This window comes from Panthera pardus, unplaced genomic scaffold (genome assembly GCF_024362965.1).
Source record: "Panthera pardus isolate Hobbes unplaced genomic scaffold, ASM2436296v1 HiC_scaffold_12, whole genome shotgun sequence".
Lineage (NCBI taxonomy): Eukaryota > Metazoa > Chordata > Mammalia > Carnivora > Felidae > Panthera > Panthera pardus.
The window spans coordinates 70,775,076-70,795,499 of NW_026526677.1; the positions used below are offsets into that span (position 1 = coordinate 70,775,076).

At 38.3% G+C, this 20,424-nt stretch overlaps 1 long non-coding RNA gene across 1 annotated transcript; it reads right to left on the reverse strand.

The window, feature by feature from the left end:
• Positions 1-5,461: 5,461 nt before the first annotated feature.
• On the reverse strand, positions 5,462-19,489 carry LOC109267325 (uncharacterized). Its single transcript, XR_002080032.2, has 3 exons — positions 19,450-19,489; positions 10,904-11,035; positions 5,462-5,706 (listed from the first exon to the last, which is right to left on the reverse strand). It is a non-coding gene; the product is annotated as an uncharacterized LOC109267325 (long non-coding RNA).
• Positions 19,490-20,424: the final 935 nt, after the last annotated feature.

The following is a 20,424-nucleotide window of genomic DNA, read 5'->3' on the forward strand; positions in this document are numbered from 1 at the left end:
CTGGGATTTGTAAGAAAAGCACATTTCTGACCCCTCCCTCATAACCTACTGAATCAGAAAATGTCTGGGTAGGTCCCAGCAATCTGTGTTTTAACAATCCCGTTTCAGGATTCCTACTATAGCTACAGTTGGAGAATCACTGGTTTAAGCATCAGCAAGGACTCCAGTCACACTGCTTGAGAGGGAAGACTGGGCTCTGCCTCTCATCAGCTGTTTAATCTTGAAGAAGTTATTTTACTTCATCTTGTGCCTTTGTTTTCTCATCTATAAAATGTGCATAATTGTATTCCCTATCTGCCTCATCTGGGTTTTGAGAAGACTAAATAAGTAAATACAGATCTCTGTGGAGATCTGACTACATTTATTATGCATTTATTATTGTATGTATTTCTCTCATAAAACTTCTCCCTTTTGGGGAGCCTGGGTGCCTCAGTTGGCTGAGCATCCAACTCTTGATTTCAGCTTTGGTCATGATCTTACTGACTGTGAGATGGAGCCCCCACATCAGACTGTGCTGATGGCAAGGAGCCTGCTTGGTATTCTCTCTCTCCCTCTCTCTCTGCTCCTCCCCCACTTGCATCCTCTCTCTCTCTCTCTCTCTCTCTCTCTCTCCCTCTCTGTCAAAATAAATATATTTTTAAAAAAGAATTATAGGGGTGCATGGGTGGCTCAGTGAGTTAAGCCTGTAACTCTTGATTTTGGCTCAGGTCATAATCTCACAATTTGTGTTTGAGCCCCATATCAGGCTCTGCACTGACAGTGTGGAGTCTGCTTGGGATTCTCTCTCTCCCCTTCTCTCTGCCCCTCCCACACCCATGCGCTCTCTCTCTCTCTCTCTCTCTCTCTCAAAATAAATACACTTAAAAAAATTAAAAAATTAAAAATTAAAAAAATTATTCTGCTTTCTATTTGAAAGGTTTATTATAACTTGCACAATACATTAACATGTTATATAAATCTGCTAGTGATCTTATAGATATCTTTGCTCACACTTTACAGATAAGGAAAATGGGGCTCTGAAAAGATAAGTCACTTTTCTGTGGTCATCCTGCTAGTGAGTATAAGTCTGATAACCAGCTGAAGACTTTCTGGTTTTTAGTGAGACTGTTGGAATGGAATTAAAAAAAATGAAGGTTGGCCTACTTATTGGTGCAGTCAGATATAAAATTAAGACAAAGAAAGGTTCTCCAAGAGACCTGGACAGAAGACGCACATTGAGGCAGGTGTGGAACTTTCAGTTACTGACATAGTCTCTACTGTTTGATCCCATTCTCACTGCACTGTTTCCTTCTGTTAAGCAAGTTTTTGAAATGAGATTTTGAAGAAGCATTATTTTTACAGATAGACCAGGCTTACCCTCTGGGTCACAGAGAGTAAGAGCAACCCTACAGAGCCATCAGATGGAATCAGTTTGTCCACTTTGCTCCCTTTCTACCAGCATCACTCTGGTCCAACATGCCATCATTTCTGGCTGAACAACTGTGGTTAACTTCTAATTTCATCCACTTTTTCTTGAATTTAAGGTACAAGCCAGGAACCTGAGTATCATCCTTGACTCTTCCTTTTCCCACCCTCCCCCCTATCTGATCTGCCAACGTATCACACTGAGACTACCCTCAACACTATGATTTTTTTTAATTTAAATGTAAATCATATCAAGTTACTCTCAATATTGGGAAGCTGAATATTTCCCAAGAGGTTACCTTGTTATCATCTTTGAATGAAATCCTACATGAAAGACCTGCATGAACTACGTATCTCTTTGTTCCTCTAATCTCTCACTGTACCAGGAATGAACTCTTGCTTTCTGTTTGATCCTCAAACCATCGAGATTTCCTCTCTCCTCATTACATTTGCACTTTGCTATCCTCTCTGCCTGAAATAATTTACCTACTTTTTCACATGGCTGCTCATACTCACTGTTTATGAAACTGTCATTGATAAATATTTTACCTTCTTAGAAAGGCCTCCTCTAACCACACTGTCTGAAGTTGCCTTCTTCAGGTATTCAATTTTATTTCTATTTCTTTCTGCATGACACCTAAAACTGTCTATAATTATTGAATTTTCTTGTTTATTATGTTTCTGCCCCACTGGAATGTAAGCTCCAGAGGACTTCTCTGTCTTGATCACCATGGTATTTCCAACACATAGTGGGTGCTTTGAACTTAAAAAAAAATGGGGTGCCTGCATGGCTCAATTGGTTAAGTGTCTGGCTTTGACTCCAGTCATGATCTCGCTGTTCTTGAGTTCGAGCCCTTCAAGCCCCACATAGGGCTTTCTGCTGTCAGCAAAGAGCCTGCTTGGAATTCTCTGTCTCCCTCTCTCTCTGCCCCTTCCCCACTTGCTCTCTCTCTCTCTCTCTCTCTCTCTCAAAAATAAACATAAAAAATTAAAAAAAAAAACCTGCCAGTTATTTTACCAGCAAAAGATGGGCTTATTTGGGAATAGCAGAGAACTGCAATCAAGGACAAGCAAGCTATGACAGAACCATAAGCAAGTCAGCATAGCAAAGGAAAGAAATATTCTTTTATAGTGGAAAGGGGGACATTGGAGGAGCTGTCATAAACAAAAAGTCCATTAGAGTAAACTGGGAGTTGGAAGTATAGTGGCTTCTCATTGGCTGAGCTGTGAATGTCTCTTATTGGCTGAACTACTGCAGGGCAGGGGGAGTCTTTCTTCCTTCTGCTGGGATAGGAAAGTAGTAGCTCAAGTAGTATCCATGTGCAAGGTCTGTCTTTTCTTGTTAGATTAGCAATTGAGGACTAGTGGTAGGGCATGAGAGCTTCCAGTGCCAACCCTCCAGACTCCATTTCAGCAAGGTTTCCCTTAATTAATTTTCACAGTGTTCAATAAATACTTATTAAATGTTGATTGAAACTCTTTACTCTCCAACTTTAAGAATCAGGACAATTGGAAGCAAATTTTCATTTCTGTTTGTGTGGCAAATGTTTGTGTCATATGATGATGCATTTTATATGTCTCACTTCATACTGTTCACTTTCAGAGATACTCAAGTAGTATACGGGACCAACCTGAGAGCCCCAGCAATATCTGGAACTTTAAGTTAGTATACCTGTGTGGATTCATTTGGAAGTTGACCATGGACTGCTTCATAAATGTTTGACTTGCTATCCTGAAGTTATAAATGCATATTGGGCAATAGGAAGGCCAAAGCATGTCTCAGCATTTTATTTTCAAAGTTATGTGTTTTTATTTGACTTCCCTTTATATACATTATCACTGCAAAGGACACATGAAGTGAACCAAGGTGAGTTCTAAAATAGCAAAACTGTAGAGTTTTGGCATGAAGAGAGCAAAATCAGACGGGATGACAGGCTTAAAGGTCAAGACTATCAGTTTCTCCAAGTAGAGAAAGAGCATCGTTTTCCAAGAATCATATAACTCACCCAATGAAGGAGCCCAAGGCAAGCTGAGGGCAAAGCACAAGCTAACACCCTGCAACCCACATACGGCCCCCGCCCCCCAAGGTGGGACATTCCTAGGCATTCCTGGCTGCCCTAAAACTAAGTAAAGGAGAAAACAAATGGTTAACTGATAGATATCATGGTTATGCAAAACATGAGTCTCCATCAGTATACAAATGTCTTAGTAATTTACAAGAAAAAGGCAATCTTATCAATAGCCTAATCTTCAGAAAACTATAGACTCAGTTTCCTGGAGCCCCAACATCACCCTCCCCTCCATAGTGATGGGGGGAACAAAGGCAAGAAGGAAATGGTAAATAAAATGGAATTTCCTTGTAACCTGCAGCCCATTGACAAATACTTAAGATAAGCAGAGTATAACATTTCTTCAAGAACTCCCTACTGTCTTAAAGTTAATGCCTTACTAGAGGAAAAACCACCTTAGCTCCACAAAGCTAGTTATCCAGTATCTTGAGAATCTTCTTTAGCATATCAAAGTCCTTTTTGGAAACCTTGCTTTTACCTCCCCCAACTCCCAGGTATATAATTACTAGCTCCTTAAGCTTATAATGCAGCTCTTTCTGCCCATGGGTCCTCTTCCTGTGCTTTAAGAAATTCATCTTTTTGCATCAAAGATGTCTCAAGAATTCTTCCTTTGCCATAGGCTCTGGACCCCCACCACTCTAAAACCGCATCACACCCAGGTAATGATAGGGGAACATTTAAAATATTTCATTTCTCATGTTATTCTGTCTTAAATCAATTTAATTATTAAACTAGCCAAAGAACTTAGAAGGGAGAAAGGGAGGTTTCAGCTCCTACAGAACAAATAAAAATGATAAATTTGAGGTCCTCTTTCCTCAGAGTTCTGTTACCTTCATTGTATCCACATTAAAGTTATTTATATATTTAATTATATATCTATTATTAATAGATTTATTTTTGAATTCTAAGGGTTCTAAGGGTACTAAGTGTTTGAAAAGAGGAATGCATAAATCAGCTTGATCTTCTGACTGCTTTGATTGGGTCAGTGGCTTATTTCTAATAATTTGGTGGCCCATCTGGGATTCACCTCCACTCACAGGATCCAGGTCCTCCTGCGAGCGGGAAGACACATCCCACCTCAGTTTGGGTGGCTTTTCTGTGAATTATAGTTGTATTAGTTGCATTATTAACTTAGATCCACATTTTGTTTTGTTCTCTACTTAATTATGTTTTATGCACCTCTTATCAATTGTTCATTTTGCCTTTTCCACTCCTACTCCACATGTACCCACTGATTAGAGAAACCTAATGGGGACCCGATGGTAGCATTTGCTTTGAAATTACCTGACACACCTGATATACCAGGTCTCAAAAGGCACCTCACTGGAAGTGTTACGGAAACTAGTCTGGATTACCCAGCAGAAGAACCACATGGCACTTGGAGATGTTGGAAGGCAGGAGGTTTATTTTACACCAGTGGGCCCGGAGGAGATCATTCTCCAGAGATCTGAGCTCAGAGAATCAACAGAGGGGACAATTTATATTCTATTACTTCCGCATTCCTAATTAGTAGTAATTTGGTGCCTGAGGCAGCAGGGTGGGAACAAGAACCTGGAAGGGAAGTTTTCAGGCAGGGACTGAAATTCCCTTATCAGTCCTGTCAGCAGTCATATAAGGGATTTTTCCCTAACAGAAGAATGCATACCTCCAGATTATTTCAACTCCCCGCCCCAAGGTTTCAAGAAACCCTTCACCCTTCCTCATGTATTCACCTCCTTTGCAAACATATATAAGCTGTCCCTAGGCTCAAGGGGCAAGGCAGCTTTGGGAATGATCCCCCTGCTTCTTGTTGGACTGTTGTTTTGATAATAAAGCTTTCTTTGTTTCAAAACTGTTGTCTCAGACATTGGCTTACAGTGCCCTGCGTGCCCAGACAATTTTGAGTTTCATAATATCAGGAAAATTGAGTAACTCTCCAAAATGGCCAAAGCCATCACCTTAAATACCATCTTTAGCTAAAGACAAAAGAAGATATTCACAGTGGGGAGTCAGTGATAGTGATATCAAAAAGAAACGCAAAAGAAATGTCAAAAAAAATTGAATTTCCTTACAACTTGCAGCCCATTGACAAGTACTTGAGACTGTCAGAGTGACCTTCCTCTAGGAACTTAACTGCTTTAACATCAAGACTTTGCTAGAGGCAAAAAGCAACCTTAGCCTGATTGTGTAGAGGCCACTTTAGAGAAACAGGTTTGAGTAATGGAATGTAGAAAGGGCCGCAGTGACCACCTGGCTGAATACAAACAGACCCATCAGGTGACATAGGCTTTAATATACCCATGCGCTACTTACAATTAGGCACAGTTACCAAAAAAGGGAAGATTCCATACATCATTATATCTTCTCCATATATCTCCATATCTCAAACCCCCTTCCCAAGATATATGTTAGCAATCATCCTTCAAACATATGGTTCCCTGATATACATCTGAAGGGTCTCAGACTGATGTTTTCCTAGACAGTAATAAATGACCTTATCCTAACAGCAGCTAGCCCCTCAAGGTGCTGGAAGCCTCACTTCCAAATTCCTTAGTCACTTCTGCTATCCCTAACCTCCACTAATTAAAAAGTGTATCATCAGTCCCTCCTCACAATCCCAGGGTAGTTCTTTGTGCCCACAGGTCCTGTCCCTGTGCTTTAATAAAACCACATTTCTGCACCAAATCCTTCTCAAAAATCCTTTCTTCACCTTTTGCTCCAGGACCCCACATCACATCATTATCACACATAGGAGGTTACCAGGAGAAGCACAGTAAACAAGAGTAAGGTTGTTGTGCAGATTTAAGTCTCTGCCTTCTCCACTGATAACAGTTTCTAGAGATATAGTCATTTCCTTTCTTCCTGGTGCAGTGAAGGTGACACCCTTACAAATGGGAATTCCCTTTACAAATGTAAATGTCTCTTCTAACATCTACCCAGTTTTCAGAGCTTCATGTGTCTGACATTTCTTAAAAATAACCAGCTTAAGATAATCAATATGCCAAAGAGGCATATTTTGCCTTCTACTGCTTGTTTTTGTCCCTAATATTTAACCATATGTATATTATTATATGATTAGATATAAAATTATACCAAGTACATTTTGCCATGATACTACACAAAGTTCCCTGCCCCCTTTCTGCCCTCTCCTTCTCCTTCTCTTTCACACCCTGCCAAGCAAAGGTAATCTGGGTTCACTTCCTGGTGTGTCGACTTCCAGATCTCTTACCAAACTTACCAGCTCTTTACAAACATGCATAAAAAGCAGGGCACATGATATATAAGGGCTCAGATTCTAGATCATGAATGCTACAATTTGCCACAGAAGTGTTGATCTGTCTATAAGGGAAAGCTTTAGTCCAGTGAAAACACAAACCATGACTAAAACATATTTATATCTATCATATGGGGAGAGGTATATGAAATCCATTTACCAAACCTCAAATGATCCATTATTTAATTTAAAATGTCCACAAGTGGTACAGACAGGTTTCCCAGGATTGTATTCTGATCAAGTGGGACAAGCAAGATAGGAACTTTTTGTGGCCTTCTTGGTATTTCCTCACCAATAATGGTTTATAAACACTATCATTTTGTCAGTAGAACAATGGCTTAATGTATGCACAGTGGTAAGTAGTGGAAGTTTTAGAATTTCTGATAGGGCTGGATTGTTATTTTGTCCAAACCTAAGTTCTCTCCTTTATTATTGAGACAACAGTTAGTAGATTTCCAATATTGTTTCTCCCTCTCTGGGGCCAATTGCTCAATGTCTCTTGTCAATTTTTCCAAATTCTCATTTGGGAGAAGATTCCTTTGGGCCATGACAGAAGTTGACTATTGGTTTCCTTAACAGCAGCATTTTTGATGGAAATATTACTAAGGTGGATTACTTCATCTTCCAGGGAATGCCTGGGAACCTTAATAATCAGGGAAGCCAACAAGAAGATGGCATCTAATGTATTTTGGATATAGGAGTCATTTTCAATTTTATCTTTCTTTGGAGATAAGGACATCTCACTATTTCCATAATACTCCAAAGCCAGGAGCTACCCCTAAGGCATACCAACTATCAGTATAAATGTTATCTATTTTACCCTTGGGTGTATAATTCAGCCATTTGGGCTGAAGTAGCCAAAGGTAAAGGAGCTGTTTCAATGACTTCAAAAGAGTTGCAGTAGCATACCCAGTATAATATTTACCACAGAAATATTTTATCCTTTAAATAAGAACCATCGGTAAAACATGAAAGATTTGCATTGGCTAGAGGAGTTTCCTGTAAATTGTCACAGGAAGTCAAAAGATAATCTGTCAGCATTAAGCAGTCACGAGGGGTTTTGTCTAGATAGAATGTAGTCCTTGTTTTGAGATCAGATGCCTTAAGTATCTAAACTGAGTTTGAGCAAACTGTAATTTTTCTTTGGACACTTTATGTCCCTTTAAGGCCAAAAGGTAGATGCGGTCTTCCTATGAAGAAGTTTGAAAATAGGAGTAGGGAAGCAAATCATCTATGTATTAGAGCAAGGTAGAGACTATAGAAAGCTTTATATCATCCAAATCAGCTTTTATGGTTTGTGAAAAGTAAGAGGGACTCTCTCTGTAACCCTGGGGCATTATTTACTGTTCAGGTGTATTTTTGTTCTTCCCAAGTGAAAGCAAAAAGATATTGGCTATCCTTCTTAGCTGAAATACTAAAACTGCACTGCATTGATCAATTATAGTGATAAATTTGCTTTCAGTGGAAATGGATGTTAGTAGCACATGGGGGTTAGGAACAATAGGGTGCCTAGGGATAACAGTGTTATTTATTGCTCAAAGATCCTGGACAAACCTTCACCCTCAGTCGTTCAGTTTTCTCATAGGTAAAATAGGGGTTAGAGGGCCTAGTGCAGGGGATGTTGAGGCCCTGGACTTCATAATCTTTTATTATGGATTTGATGCCCTGAAGGGCTTCTTTATTTATAGGGTATTAATTGTGGAATGAGATTTGGAGGGATCTATTTGAATATTGATGGGAGGTGCACTGTGGATTCTGCTGACATCAACTGAAGATTTTGCCCTCAAAGAGGCTAGTAGCTGATCCAATAGGAACAAATGATCATTGTCCCTGGTCTCAACTATGATGCCATCAGAGACACAGCATAGAAAGATGTTTAATGGTCATTTAATTCCCCTGGTTGGCTATTTTGATTACTACTGTCAAATTATAGAATTATTTTCCTCTTTTGGGAGAAATTCTGGCAAGATAGTTTTCTAAGAAATCTCAGCCCAATAAATTGAGGAACTAAGGAGGAAAAGGGTATGTCTCAAAAGGCCTAGACAAAGGGAATAGGTCCAGAGACCTGTTGACATTTATTAGACTCTACTTTTGAACTGTTTTTTCATACTCCAAGGCAGGGGCTGCTTTATAGCAGTGGGGTTACGACTGAGAGTGTAGTTCTGGTGTCAATACGGGCAAAGATTTCATTCCCAATCTGGAGAGTTGTTTCTCCAAGCTGATTAATAGGGAGAACTGGGAAGAGTTCCTCAGTTCCCAGAGGGATTCCTGAGACCAGTTCCTCAGAGTTCCATCACTGGGAATTAGGAGGACACTAGAAAGGCTGGTTAGAAGGTGCGTGGAGTGCTGAAATTTGTAACAATTATTTTTCTAATGCCCTGGCTGTTTGGAATAATAACAGAAACTAGAAGGTTTTGAGATTTATTTAGGGGCATCCATTTGCCAAAGTTGAAAAAAGAATTTTAGTGGTCTTTCTTTTAGGTAGCTCATCTAGGATGCAAGTAAATTGGTTTGCCATGTTAAGTAAATCTGGAGTGGGCAGTTTCCTATTACATTCTGGTCCTTTTGACTAAGAGAGAAAGATTCCAGTTTAGCTCATCAATAAGCAGAATTATATGCTACCAGGTAGATTCAATATCCAAAAGAAGACAAGAATATTCTTAAAAGATAATTTGGAGTTGATTGTAATAGTCATAAATAGACAGGTTCACAAGACTTCTGTGTGAAGCTTGAATTTTGTTCCTATCAACAGGCCTAGGAAAAGCTATTATAATAGCCCAGTGGAGATTTCCAATGAATTTTCTATCATGTTGCCCCAAAGTCAGGAGTCTGTTTCTCTAAATCCCCTTCAGGATGTTCCCTTCTGACTAGTTTCATCCAAGGCTTGGCCTGATCCTCACCAACAGGTATGTGGACTAATTGATATAAACCTGAGAAACTAGATTGGTAAATTTCAATAGCTATGCTACATTCTTCTGCAAACTTATGTGGGTCCTCAGTCACTTTAAGCAACTCCTTAACTATGACTTGCATTTTAGCCTTAGTTCAGGGAACATAAGAAATTTGAGGTGTATTTAGATCTTCTGAAGATTTAACTTTAAAGAGGCAAGTTTCAATAGTTTCAGAAGAGGAGTGAGCGGGAGAGATTCAGAGGAAAAGGGAAGTTCAGCAGAGAGAATAGAGGAAAATAGTGCTAAAGGTGAGGCCTGAGCATAAGATGGCTGCCATGTGTCTGCAGACAAAAAAGTTGGGGTGGGGATCAAGAGGCCTCAGAAGCCATTTTGACTTCTTTCCGTGGTTTGCCCCAGTTAATTTAGAAATGGTATTTTGCAAAGACGCAAACTTAGAGTCCTGAAAACATCTGGAAGTTTCAAGGTACCATTTAAAAATATGCATCCTGTTCAGATGTTTTTTCTTTTTCTTTTTTTCCTTTGGAACCACAACTTTCTAATTTAATTTTGAGTAGAATAAGTTTGGGGAGAGGTAAAGTTCCCCCACAATGGCCATTGAAGTTCTAAATTACTTTTGGACAACTCAGACTACTTAGTGAGAAATGCACATGAGGAGGGACCATAGTTTTTAAACATAAAACCGGCCCAAGTCCAAGTGAGGGGGGCACCCTCAAAGCATTTGGTGATTGGGATCCCATTTCTTAAAACTTTTTCTAGAGAAAACAGAAACATTTCTAAATACCAGTTTCAAAAGCAATGGCCTGGTTCCAGTAGGAATCAGACCAAAAGCCGGAACAGTTCCAGTAGGAATTGCCCGGTTCGGAAGAAATTGGACCAAAGGCTGGCGGGCCAGTTCCTAAAAGGAGTCCGACAGAATGCTAGCACAGTTTCAGCAGGAAGAGTCTGATCCCAAACAGGTTGACTGAGGGCTAGCACAATTCCAACAGGTACAGTTCCAACCAGAAGAGTCTGATCCCAAACAGTGGGATTGGAGGCCTGCACATTTCCTCGTGGCACCAGTCCAACAAGAACAGTCTGATTCTGAAAACGAGTCAGACCAAAGGCCAGCATGGTTCCATCAGGAACAATCCAATTCTGAAAAGGAGTTGTATGAGAGGCCAAACTATTACTCTGAGATAAAAACGAAAACAAAAACAAAGATCCCAAACAAAGCCTGAAGAGCTCAAACACAAAGCATGGAGCTCAAAACCCAGGAGAAAACTTACCTTCCAACTCATGGGTCAGTGAGAAAGCAGTGAGCCCCATCGGCTCTGTGGGCATTGTCTGATGTTGGCTCTCCAGCCTGGGGGTCTTTGGAGGTTTGCTCTGGATCCCACATTTGATCACCAATATAAACCCTAAAATAAAACTACCAGTTATTTTACGAGTGAAAATGGTCGTTTTGGGGAATAGCAGAGAATTGCAGTCTGGGACAAACAAGCTACAGCAAAAACTTCCTGACTCCATTTTAGTGTGGTTTCCTGTGATAATTTTCACATTTTTTAATGAACTAATTTCATCTTTTATTTGTAGTAAGTTCTCTTTCATTTGGTTCATTTTATCTTTCTTTCCTTAATTAATTAGCATGAATACTTAGCAGCTCATTTTCACTCTTTCCTTTAATAATAAAGGTATTTAGGCCCACACTTCTTTTCTGAGACGAACTGACTGTATCTCACAAGTTACAGTATGAACAGTGTGAAATCCTTTTTTTCCCCTTGTCATTTAAAACGTTTTTAATTTAGATTTAGATTCCAATTGCCTCCATAGGTTATCTAGGAGTCTCTTATTTTAACTAGTTAAGTTTTAATTTAACTTATTTTCTTAGATTATATTCTGTAAAATATCAGCACTTAAAATTTTATTACTTTCTTTGTAGCAAAATTTATGGCAGGTCTATAAAAGCAACATATAATATTACATTTTCTTTACTCAAGGCAACTGATATACAAAGTGATTGAATTAAGTCTTTCTGTGACTATAGTTATTTTATTTTTTGTCTATTGTATCTTTCAATTCTGAAAGAGTGGTTGAAATATTTTAATGTAACCTAATTCTAATAAAGTTCTTAGTTATCTATTTCTTTTTTTTTTTTAATGTTTATTTATTTTGCGAGAGAGAGAGTGTGAGCAGGTGAGGGGCAGAGAGAGAGGAGAGATAAAATCCCAAGTAGACTCCACACTGTCAGCACGTATACCAACTGAGAGCTCGATCTCATGAACCGTGACATCATGACCTGAGCTAAAACCAAGAGCTGGATGCTTAACCGACTGAACCACCAAAGCACCCCTCTGCTTATTTTTTAATATTCTAATTGCTTTGTAATCTGATACATTTCCATGTAAATATATCTCTTTGGAACATATTCTTTTTACCTATTCATAGATGTCCCACAATAGCTCTCTCCCCTGGAAATTCTACCTAAACCTGCATCCTCAAAAGTACCTTCCAAAACTTGGTAGTTTGCCAGTCCTGCATATTGCTGTGCTCCAAGACTCAGTTAACTTTGAGTGTTGAGGGAGAGAATGCTTGGGATGCAAATTCACACTGTTGTTGGATGCTTTAGGTTTTTAATTTATATTTTTTCCTTCCTGACTTTTATGATTTTAACAGGCCTTCTCACCCATGTAGTGTACAGAATATTGATAAGAGTTATTAGTAGTAGATTAAGAGGGACAGAGAAATTTAATTAAAAGTGAGAAAGTGAGATCATGGAAAGAGGCAAAATGTGCAGGTATAATTCCTTTTTATGATAATGACGACCATTTATTGAATGTCTACTACGTTAGACACTATGTACATATGCATACTGTTTAATCCCTATAGCAGCACTATAGGGTAGGCATTATTCACTTCATTTTAGAAATGAAAGAGTGTTTAGAGCACAGAGATTAGGTATCTTGACAAATGCCATGCATGTTAATAAGTGGCTTAATTAGAAAGTTGGGCTGATTCCCAAAGTATGCCTGAATCCCACCACTCATTTTCCCCCCACTATACCCATTGCCTTACTTGTATGAAGATTAAGAAGAAATTCTGAAGAAATGGTTATCCATAGATTGTAGAAGTATAATACTTAACCACAAAAATTGCATTTGTTTAATAAATATTTGTTCAGCATAGTACTAGTGCTGCAGTCACTAAGCAAGAAGAAATGATGGTGGAGTAGGTGTTTTGGGAAGAAAGACAAATAAAAGTTGACATTAAAGGAGTAGAGAAGATCACCCAAAGCAAGTCCATAGACTACAGTGTGGGCACGGATAGTGAGCAGAGAAAGGCTGAAGACAGCTGTTATAATAATCACCAAAATTTAAGGAATAAGCTCAAGAAAAAAGTTCATGAAGGAAAAATTAAGAGAATCACAAAGAGGATCAAGAAAGATAACATTTTGAAAATCAGGAAGAAGCTGGGGCGCCTGGGTGGCTCAGTCAGTTAAGCGGCTGACTTCAGCTCAGGTCATGATCTCGCTTTCCGTGAGTTCGAGCCCCGCGTCAGGCTCTGTGCTGACAGCTCAGAGCCTGGAGCCTGTTTCAGATTCTGTGTCTCCCTCTCTCTGACCCTCCCCTGTTCATGCTCTGTCTCTCTCTGTCTCAAAAATAAATAAAAACGTTAAAAAAAAAAATTTTTTTTTTTTAAAAAAAGAAAATCAGGAAGAAGAAATTTTGAGTCTAAACTTTAATGAGTGGATTTTTGCTTCACCTATCCCTAGGTTATGATAAACAGTGGCTTCCTCTTCCAACACCATATGCAAGTTGGTGTTCCATTTCTTGGGCTCGGGGCAAAGACTCTCAGATCTTTGGGAAACTGATCAGAAACCTGGATAGTCCCCAAATCCTCTAGAAAACTGAAGGCTCTGAAATTAGAGCATGGCTACTCTTGATGGACATTACTATAAGCATTGGTTCATATTTCATGGTTTTATGATATACAGATTGAGTAATATCTTGAACCTAGTCAGTTCCATTATACCATTACACCACAATATGGCACATACTGAGAATTGCTTTAAAAAATGAATTTCCTGGGGTGCCTGGTGGCTCAGTTGGTTAAGCATCTGATTTTGACTCAGGTTATGATCTCACCATTCGTGAGTTTGAGCCCTGCATCAGGCTCTCTGCTGTCAGCACAGAGCCCGCTCCAGATCTTCTGCCTCCCTCTGTCTCTAGCCCTCCCCTGCTCATGTCCTCTCTCTCTCTCTTTCTCTCTCTCTCAAAAATAAATAAACATTAAAATAAATTTCTTACATAAACTTATTTATCATTGGCCTCTCCTTATAAAAGGATACAGGGGCATCTGAGTGGCTCAGTCGGTTGAGCCTCTGACTTCAGCTCAGGTCATGTCCTCTCAGTTCACGAGTTCGAGCCCCGTGTCGGGCTCTGTGCTGACAGCTTGGCCTGGAGCCTGCTTCAGATTCCCTGTCTCCCTCTCTCTGCGCCTTTCCAGCTCATGCTCTCTCTCTCAAAAATAAATAAACATTAAAAAACTCAGTTAAAAAAAGGATACAGACACATTACCACAGTTTGACTTTTCTAGTTGCTTAGAACATGAATAAATAGGAATTATTGTGACATGTTTGAATTTCTTTATTGATGTTTTTTGAAAAATTTATGTTTAGGCAACAGACCTGTTGCATAAATGCAAGAGCTAATAAAAAAAACTCATCTGCTCATCATTCACATGACATGTCTGAAAGTCAAAACAAAAGTATTTCATTTTTGGGGTACCTGGGCAGCTCAGTCAGTTGAGCATCTAACTCTTGATTTCCACTCAGGTCATTATCCCAGAGTCCTGGGATCGAGCCCTACATTGGGCTCCATGCTGAGTATTAAACCTACTTAAGATTCTCTCTCTCTCTTGCTCTCCCTTTTTCCCTCTCCCCAGCTTGTTTTCTCTCTTTCTCTCTCTCTCAAAAAAAAATTCATTTTCTGTACAATGTGAAGTGCAGCAAGACTCCATGTTGAAAAAGACCATAAAAACAACTTCATATCATTCCTAATTTGGTTCAACTGAATCTGTTAACAGGAAATACTTGATTTAGAGGTATTTATTATATCTCTACAGACAGAGAAAATGATCTATTTAGAGAATCACTAAGATTATCTCTTTTTTAAAAAATTTTTTTTAATGTTTTATTTATTTTTGAGACAGAGAGAGACTGAGCATGAGCAGGGGAGGGGCAGAGAGAGAGCGAGATACAGAACCTGAAGCAGGATCCAGGCTCTGAGCTGTCAGCACAGAGCCCGACACTGGGCTCGAACTCATGAGATCATGACCTGAGCCGAAATTGGCTGCTTAACCGACTGAGCCTCCCAGGAGCCCCACTAAGGTTATCTCTAACTGATAATCCAATTTGAATGAATATGTTATTTTTAATAACAAAAATATTCAAAATTTTACCAAAGTATTGACTATATTAAAAAAAAAAAAAGTGTCTTCTGAGGACCAGTAAAGCCAGGTTATAACTGTATCACTGCTATTAACTCACTTGCAGAGTTTGAGGCGATCAATTCAAACTATCCCTGTGATTTCTCCCGTGTCATATTAGTAGTAATTGCCCTACTGACCTTACTTTGTTGTTAATGAATTTTGAAAAAGGTGAATTAATTTATTCATTCATTCATAAACACTTAGTATTTATTAAGTGTTTACTGTGTGTCAAGCTTTGTTCTAGCACCAGGGGTTGGTGAAGAACATGCCAAATGAGACCCCTGATTTCACAGAGCTTAAATGTAAGCCAAGAATAATTACAGTCACATGAGGATGAGTACCACAACAGTAAGTATTGGATATAAAGATGATGTATGGTAGCTTGGGAATGCAGGGAAGAACTCTCTGAGGAAAATGACATTTCAGCTGAGGTCTGCAGGGTAAGAGTTGTATATGCCCATAGCATTCTAAGTAGAGGGAGAACATATGTAAAGTCTGAAGGAATTTAAGGAGGTGTGTGAGGTTCAGAAAAGCAAATACAAAGAGTGATGGGGAAGAAGTGAAAAATAATGGTTATGAAAATACACTGAGACATGGCTAGTGAGAACATAAACTGGTTTAACATTTCAGAAAACATTTTGGTAATATGAAATAAGAATCTCAAAAAAAAAAAAAAACCTAACAACATTGCTAGCCTTTGACTCAAGAATCTCACATCTGGATATCTATCCTATGAAAAATCATATGAAATACAGAAAAAAGTTAGGAATAAAGATATTCATTAAAGTAGGGGTGCCTGGGTGGCTCAGTTGGTTAAGCATCCAACTCTTAATTTTGGCTCAGGTCTTAATTAGTAGCAGTGGGATGCCCTCCCCTTCATTGCCACCTTCTTCTTTTATTATTATTAAATAAAGTATATTATAACAAATGTTTTCTCATATTATTGCTCACCTCTGGATCTAGATCACAGTTGTGGAATTCTCAGAAGTTATCCCCATTTTATATAAGGGTTACTGGGAAATCAGTCTCATGTCCCTCCAGAGAAAGGTATTATCTTCATTACCCTGAAATATCTCCTGGGAGAAGAGGGAAAGATCTCACCTTTCTTATTCTGATCAGTAAACAAATCTGTCATTTCACCTGTAGGGAGACAGATTTCTGGTTTTCATGGCTTTCCGCTGTGGGAACAACCTTGAAAAGGTAGTCCACAACAAATGTATAGAAATGCTGTGGAGAATTGTTTGCCCAAAACCCCAATGACTATTATTTTTTAATTATTTTATTGCTAACAATTCTTTTTTTTAAAAGCCTATTTTTTTTTTTTTAGTGATGCCTACATCCAATGTGAGGCCCCAACTCATGACCCTGAGATTAAGAGTCGGGCTCTTCCAAGTGAGCCAGTCAGGCACCCCACTGCTACTAATTCTTAATGCTGCTTTAGCAAGAATTACTATAATGAGTACATGATATTCATAGTTGAGTGGAAAATGGAAGTTGACTACATAGTGACTCAGACTTTTCCTTACCAAAACTATCAGCCAATCTAGGGAAGTTTCTGCCGCTAATTAGCTATCATAATTTCTCTGGGCTCCATTTTCTATGAAGTGTTTTTTTTAAGACTAGTTGGCTGTCTAAACTCTAATTTACTTTAGATTCCATAATTTTATTATTCCATATATAGAGGCAAAAGAATTAAAAAAACTCTACAGCTTAGTGAATAAAAACATCTTCTTTATCCATTCATCTATTGATGGACATTTGGGCTCTTTCCATACTTTGGCTATTGTTGATAGTACTGCTATAAACATTGGGGTGCATGTGTTCCTTCGAAACTGCATACCTGTATCCCTTGGATAAATACCTAATAGTGCAATTGCTGGGTCGTAGGGTAGTTCTATTTTTAGTTTTTTGAGAAACCTCCATACTGTTTTCCAGACTGGCTGCACCAGCTTGTATTTCCAGGGAGACAGAGAATCTTAAGCAGGCTCCACGCTCAGTGCAGACCCTGATTAGGGGCTCAATCTCATGACCTGAGATCATGATCTTAGCCAGAATCAAGAATTGGACCCTTAACTGACTTAGCCACCCAGGCACCCCTAAAAAATCACTTCTAACTTCACAGTTGGTTAGAATTATTTTTTCCATACAACCTCTTTAACAATAATAGTAGAAATAGGAGTGAAAGGGGTGCCTAGGTAGCTCAGTCAGATAAGCATCCAACTCTTGATTTTGTTTCAGATTGTGATCTCACGATTTGTGAGATTGAGCCCTGTATTAGGCTCTGCACTGACAGTGCACAGCCTTCTTGGGATTCTCTCTCTCCCTCCTTCTCTGCCCTGTCCCACACTCTTGTGCTATCTCTCTCTCTCTCTCTCAAAATAAATAAATAAACATTAAAAGGAAAAAAGAAATATGAGTGACAAAGGGATTCATATTTGGATAAAGCCCAGAGAGAACATCATAGCAGGGAGCCCCCTCAATTGTGGGAGGTTTCCTGAAAGCTAGAGGGAAGGAAAGGGGAAAGCAATATGAACAACATTGGTCCAAGAAACTTCCTATCTGCCTTCAAGAATTTACAGTTCTTTTGAGAAGAGTGACATGAAAGAAACCCAACAATAATAAAATGAACTGTATATATACAGGATTTCCAAATACAGACCAAATGAAGTTCTTTTATGGGGTAAAATGCCACAAAACACATGTAAATGAGCATTATGTCTCATATTCAAATGCATGGTTCTTTTTCACATATATGTATTAAGAGGTCTTATTTTGATTAAGATGCAAATTTATGTAAAGACATATACAGAAATACAAAGAATCCAGTGAAGAAATAGGCAAGAGACATAAACAGACACTTTTCCGAAGAAGACATCCAGAGGACCAGTGGCACATGAAAGGATGCTCAACATCACTCATTATCAGGAAATACCAATCAAAACCACAATGAGATACCACCTCACACCAATCAGAATGGCTAAAATGAACAACTCAGGAAACAACAGATGTTGGCAAGGATGTGGAGAAAGGGGGACACTTTTACACTGTTGGTGGAATGCAAACTGGTGCAGCCACCCTCAAAAACTGTATGGAGGTTCCTCAAAAAATTAAAAATAAAGCTACCCTATGACCCAGAAATTGCACTACTAGGTATTATCCAAAGGACACAAAAACACTGATTTAAAGAGAGCACATGCACCCCAATGTTTATAGGAGCACTATCAACAATAGCTGGATTATGGAAAAAGCCCAAATGTCCATTGACTGATAGATGGATAAAGATGTGGCGTATATATTATATATATATACACATATATATAATATATATAATATATATACATATATATAATATATATACATATATATTACATACACATGTATGTATATACATACATATACATATACACATATATGTATATACATATACATATATGTATATGTATATATGTACATATATATACATATGTATATGTATATATATATATATAAGGAGATATATATATATATAATGGAATATTACTTGGCAACCAAAAAGAATGAAACCTTGCCATTTGCAACAATGTGAATGGAACTAGAATGTATTATGCCAAGTGAAATAAGTAAGTCAGAGAAAGATATCATATGATTTCCCTCATATGTTGAAATTGAGAAGCAAATCAGATGAACATTAGGGAAGGGAAAGGAAAATAAGATAAAAACAGAGAGGGAGGCAAACCATAAGAGACTCTTAACTATAGAGAATAAACTGAGGGTTGCTGGAGGGTATTGGGTAAGGGGATGGGCTAAATGGGTGATGAGCATTAAGGAGGGCACTTGTTGGGATGAGCACTGGCTGTTATATGCAAGTGATGAATCACTAAATTCTACCCCTGAAACCATTATTACACTATATGTTAACTAACTTGGATTAAACAGAAAGAAAGAAAGAAAGAAAGAAAGAAAGAAAGAAAGAAAGAAAGAAAGAAAGAAAAAAACGTCTGTTAGCAACTAACTCTAAAGGTAGTGCTACTGAGATGGAGGTGAAACACAGATTGTCAATGACATTAAGAAACTCATTTGAACGGTTATTTTGATTAGAAAAGGTAGCAAGGACTTGCACTCCATCTTTGAGAAGCAGCTGTTGGCATTCTCTGCCCATGAGTCAGGAAAACTGGGTTTCAGGCCAAACCTAACTGCTATCTAGCTGGTGACCTTGGGCATGTCATTCTGTTTCACTGGGTGTGCCTTGGTTTAACTGTTCTGTGCTAATCAAATGTGGCTTGGAATGATTAAGAAAGAGTATTTTGTAATGATGAAAGTCTCTGACTTAGATTTAGGAAGATAATTCCATTACATAAAGACTTACCAAAATTGCAGCCAATTGAAATTTGGTTATTTGAATTCTGTGAAGAGAAGAGCATCTGTTATTTCGCATATTTTGCATTAATTTTTAAAAGATACAATCCCCGTAAAAACCTGATATATATATATATATATATATATATATATATATATATATATATATATATATAACAATGTGCACATTATCAACTTGTAGACAACCCACAGCTTCTCAGGGGTGATGTTGCATCTGACTGAGGTCAACATCCAATGTCCATGCACTTTCATTATAACACAGCCTTATCTGCCCAATTTTTTATCATATAAAAACACAAGGAAAGTTTCCTGTCTTCCAACACCTTAAGAATCTAATGTTACCATGAGCATTTACTTCTCTCTGCAACTTATCCCTTGGGAAACTATAACAGCTCAAGAAACATTTATGTTATTTAACAAATGTGTCTTCCATTAGAGAAAGCTTCAAAGTCAAAAAGCTAAACAGTTTGGCAGATCTCACAAAACCAGAAGACCAGATCTCTCATTTTTTGGTGCATAATTTTTAACTTCCTTTCTTTTGAAACCAGAGCATCTACCACTGAAATACATACTATCATTCTTTGGGGTGGACTGTGGCATGTGAGAGGGGTTGAGGCACTCTAGAAGGTGGGGTAATGATTCAAAGGAACAGTTGACAGATACCGGGGTGGTCCTATAAAAGATAAAATGGTTTCTGTAGCTGCTGATAAACTCTCACGTGCTCAGTCAGAATACATATGCCACCCTGTACTAATTTCCCCTTCGCTTATCTTTAACCCTTGCTTCATTTTTTCTTATTCAAACAAAAGGTTTGAAAGAAAGGAGTAGAAGGTTTTTAATGGAAAAGGGTTTTAAATCTTTTGAGTCTTGCTTTCTTCTGTCTAAAAGTGGAGAATTGGACTAAGTTTATTCTTTTAGTTTTGACATGCAGCAATCACAGTTTTAAATTTAGAAATTTATTTTA